Here is a 4935-nt window from a genome sequence, read left to right as displayed (position 1 = left end):
CACACACACACACATTTATCCACATGATGAACTCATCCCCACAGTTTAATGGGTGAGACTTCAGAGTTTATGGGTCTGAATTGTGGAGGACTCTCAAGCTTTTTTGAAACAGCAGGAGAGAGGAAAAGTCAGCAGGAAAGTGGTGGCAGATAGAAGAACTAGACCAGCTCCCCAACCCTACACATGTATGAAGATCCTTTGGCCTCAGGCGTCATGTAAACTTGAGCTGTCTTCTGGGGAAAGTCTAACTCGGAACCTGAGGACAGGCCTCCTCTATAGACATTTTACACCTGCCCCCAGACTGCCTGGTTTAAGCATCATGAAGCATTGAGTAATAAAAGAAAGGGGCGGGGGGAAGCGACCAAGGAACATTTATAGAGCAAAAATGTGCCAGAAAGGGAATATATAATGTAAAGCAAAGGAAACAAGAATTCAGATGTCTCCAATTGGGCACTGTAGATGGTAAAGACAGAACACTTTCATTACAGAAGAAGTGAAGATAAGAATGTCATTTACATTCATTTTACCATTTGAAATCATGAAAGTGTATCTTGGCCAATGAGCCTTATATTCAAAACATATAATAATAATCCTACAAGAAGCAAGCAGCCACCCAAAAAATGTAACCGAGTGTTCTGTATATCTCCTGCCCACTTTCACAGGGTTTATAAAGTGACCTAATTATTTTGACATGATATCCAGTTAGGAGTAGAAAATATCAGTAGCATTACGTATTCATTCTTGAAGTCAAATAAAGTGGTTTTTTATAATTTTAGAAATTTCTTACAAATTTGGCAAATATTGTCATGCCATGATTCTGTTGTGGCTATTTATCCTGCAGTTTCTGGTGGATATCAGATTTCCTGCATCAAACCAGGAATAGCTCCCAGGACCTGCCAATCCTGCTTTACTAGTTTGCAGACTGGGTGGCTCTACCATGGTCCTGTTTTTCGGTTCTGATACACATCAAAACACAAGGATGGTGCCAGAGAAGACAACCACCGAGTAGAATCATTGCCTCCTTTCATAGTGGAAGACTCTAGGGATGCAGGATAATCACATTTGTTCAACTAATTGATGGAACCAAAACCCAGACCCACTGCCATCAAGTCAATTAAGATTCCTGGCAACCTTGTGTGTTATAAACTAGAACTGCTCTGTAGGACTTTGCTTATGGCGCTAGATCTCCAGGACTTTCTTTCATGGGGATTTGAACCACCAACTTTTAGGTTAGCAACTGAGCATGAACTATTTGATGGAAAGGCTATAGCTTTTGGGTTTTGGTTATGCCCCACGTGTTGCCTCGCAGTCTTGTTTTCATTGTGCAGTAAGAGTCTACTCTTAGTATAGTTTGTCAATCAAAGCAAAGGAGACAACCCCATACTCCTTTCATCTTGAACATCTTTTCCTAACAGACACATGAAATTTTAAAGCTGGGTTTCCTCACTTTAGAAACAAGAAAACTAAACCCTATGAAGTAACTAAACCCTAAACCCTATGAAATAACTGGCCATGATCCCTAAATTGCAAAAGGAAGATTGGAAGGACCAAAATCCCCCAAAACACAATCCAAGACCTTCCCCCTACTACTCACCATGAATCTGCTTAGCTGTGGAAAGTCTCCCATGCAAAATAGCTTAGAAAAGAAACCTGTCACTTTCTCTCTTTTTTTTTTTTTTTCCTTTTAATATTCAAGATGTCTTCTTGTTAAGTGCCATCGAGTTGGTTCTGACTCATAGTGACCCTGTTTAGTTTCCAAGGAACGGCTAGTGGGTTTGAACTGCCACCTTACAGTTCAAATCGACCTTGTGGTGTACAGTACCACACCCAGACTCCATACATGAGTTGTATATTAGAAATCCAATAGCTGGGTAGCACTGTGAGCTTCAAGGACCTCCCAGAAGCTTAGACACTGGATCCCTGCCATGAGTTGCGTCTCCAGCTGGTTTTCTGCCCACTCACAGCCTGTGAGTGTGCAGATGGTGAGGATATCATCATTTCCACCATGGAGGTGGGGGGAAAAAGAGTTGCGGTTTCATTTAAATTTATTTCTCTTTTTTTTTTTTTTGTTATTCGAATCCTCTCACATTTGCAGACATTAGCCAACAACTAGGAGTAAAATATACATATGTTATTTAAATCCAACCATAGAGAAATAACATCTAAGAAAAGTTCTGTCATTCCCCAGAGAGTGGGGAAGGGACAGGAGGATGAAAAACAGAAGGAAGTCAGGAAAGAAACAGAAAGAGAAAGTAGTTTGAAAGAGACAAGATGTAAGAAATGGAAAAATCAATGACAGGGTTCAGTTCCATACTATTATTTTAATTAAATGCTGCCTTTCACATCAGCCCAAATGTTCACTCCTTGATATAATTGTTTCCTCATTAACATATGCAAAATTACAATTGCACAGTATGAGATCTCAAGCTGAGATGTCAATATTGCTGTAATGAGACTGTCAATCTTGTGAAAATTAACAGCAACCCATGTACAGGCAGACATTCAGTCTCCTGAGAGTTGGGTGGATCTGATCAATTTACCAACTATTCAGTTGGAAAGCTGAAATAAAAAGCAGGTTGATTTTGAACCTACTTCTATAAGGAAATATTTTTGAGAAGTGCAGTGGCTGTTTGCTGCACTTAGCTTTCTGAAGAGCCAGCCAGTTTGATATGACATTGCAAAAGCCTACAAAGAAAAAGCCTGTGTAAAAATGTAGGGTGTGTCATTAATGATACTTGCCAACTCTGAGCACTGTGTATTGGCTGCCTCCTTAGAATTGTTCTTGCCCCTGACAATGTTGGGAAATAGCTGAAGACCCCAGTCAATTTTGTTTCTATTTTTAATCTGTTGCTGACTTAGCAACTTAGAAAGATCTTTTTTATGCATTTATGTATTTATTTTTAATATAATTTTTAGGATGTAATTGATGAGTCCAAACCAACTTTTATAGCATTTCACAGCAACAACCAACAACAATTGAGGATACTAACATTTGCCTTCTGATTAAATGGGAATTCTCCAATGAAAATAAGGGTTGGATGGCTACCTCATTTTACTCCCTTAAAAACAAGCAATGACAATGATGACAAGTTTGAAGAAAGACATTAAAAACGGCATTTTAATTTTTGAAAATCTGCCAAAGAACTTGCTGTTTTATATCTTGATTTTTGTCAACCTTGACTGTATTCATCTCAAATATGGGGGGAAAATTTACGGCAATGCCCAGCTTCTTAAATCAGATGTACATGAATAAACGATGAATTCTCCTTGTATGAATAAAGTAATAAACATGTGATGGAATATTTAGATAAAAATGAAAACTAAAAGAATGAAAAAATTTAACCCCTGATTTCCTTATCCATTAATAATACCCATTTAATAATTTGTTTGTTCGTTGCCAAACAGTTATAGAGATTTGTAATCATACTTCTTGTAAACCAAAAACCAAACCCATTGTCCAGACTCTTCGGACTCATAGTAACCCCATGTGTTACAGACTAGAACGGCTCCATAGGGTTTCCTTGGCTGTAATTTACTGAACCACCACTTGTCTGTCAGTTTGTCATACTGTGGTGCCTTGTGAGTTGCAGTGATTCTGAAAGCTATGCCACCAGTATTTTAAATACCAGCAGGATCACCCATGGTGGACAGGTTTCAGATGAACTTCCAGACGAAGATAGACTAGGGAGAAGGAATAACGAACTATTTTCAAATGTTCAGTCACTGAAAACCTTATGACTAGCAGAGAAACACTGTTACATATAGTGCCAGAAAATGAGCCTCTGAGGTTGGGAGGCACTCAAAATGTGACTGGAGAAGAGCTGCTGCCTCAAAGTAGATTTGACCGTGATGACACAAATGGAATAAAGCCCATGGGAGAAAAGCCCACGGGACCTTCATCTGCTGATGGGGCACAACTCAAAATGACGAGAAACAGCTGTAAACATCCACTGAAAATTGGAACATGGAGTGTATGAAGTTTGAATCTGGGAAAATTGAAAGTTGTCAAAAATGAAATAAACATCGATATCTTAGGCATTAGTGAGCGGAAATGGATTAGTATTGGCCATTTTGAACCTGACAAACACATGGCTTACTATGCCGGAAATGACAAATTGAAGAGGAATGGTGTTGACTCAATGTCAAAAAGAACATACCCAGATCAGCCATGAGGTACAACACTGTCTGTGACAGGATAATATCCATGCACCTACATGGAAGCCCAGTTAATACCACTGTTATTCAAATATACGCACCAACTACTAAAGCCAGTGAGGATGAAATAGAAGAATTCTACCAACTTCTTAAATCTGAAATCAGTCAAACATGTAATCAAGATGTATTGATCATTACTGGTGATTGGATTGCAAAGGTTGGGAGCAAAGAGGAAGGATCACTAGTTGGAAAATATGGCCTCGGTGATAGAAATGATACTGGAGAATGCATGATAGAATTCTGAAAACCCAATGATTTGTTCATTTCAAATATTTCTTTGGGCAGCATAAGAGACAACTTACACATGGACCTCACCAGAAAGAACACAGAGAAATCAAGTTGACTACATCTGTGGAAAGAGACAATGGAAAAGCTGCATATCATCAGTGAAAATAAGGCCAGGGGCAGACTATGGAACAGACAGACCATCAATTACGCATATGCATATTCAAACTGAAGCTGAAGAAAATGAAAATAAGTCCACAATAGCCAAAATATGACCTTGAATATATCCCACCTGAATTTAGAGATCATCTGAAGAAGAGATTTGACACATTAAACACTAAAGAATGAAGACGAGAAGAGTTGTGAGATGACATCAAGAATATCATATATGAAGAGAGCGAAAAGTCATTGAGAAGACAAGAAAGAAGGAAAAGGTCAAAATGGATGTCAGAAGAGACACTGAAACTTGCTCTCCAGCGTAGAGATGCTAAAGCA

The 4935-nt window shown here is 38.7% G+C and overlaps 1 protein-coding gene across 15 annotated transcripts in view; it reads left to right on the top strand.

Annotated features, from left to right (window-relative positions):
* Positions 1-4935, top strand: part of LOC102837288 (sodium/calcium exchanger 1-like) — a 451223-nt gene that overhangs the window by 263376 nt on the left and 182912 nt on the right. The window lies entirely within an intron of this gene.

Source organism: Chrysochloris asiatica, unplaced genomic scaffold (genome assembly GCF_000296735.1).
Source record: "Chrysochloris asiatica unplaced genomic scaffold, ChrAsi1.0 scaffold00024, whole genome shotgun sequence".
In the NCBI taxonomy this organism is placed as follows: Eukaryota; Metazoa; Chordata; class Mammalia; order Afrosoricida; family Chrysochloridae; genus Chrysochloris; species Chrysochloris asiatica.
This window is presented reverse-complemented; position numbering and strand designations above follow the sequence as displayed.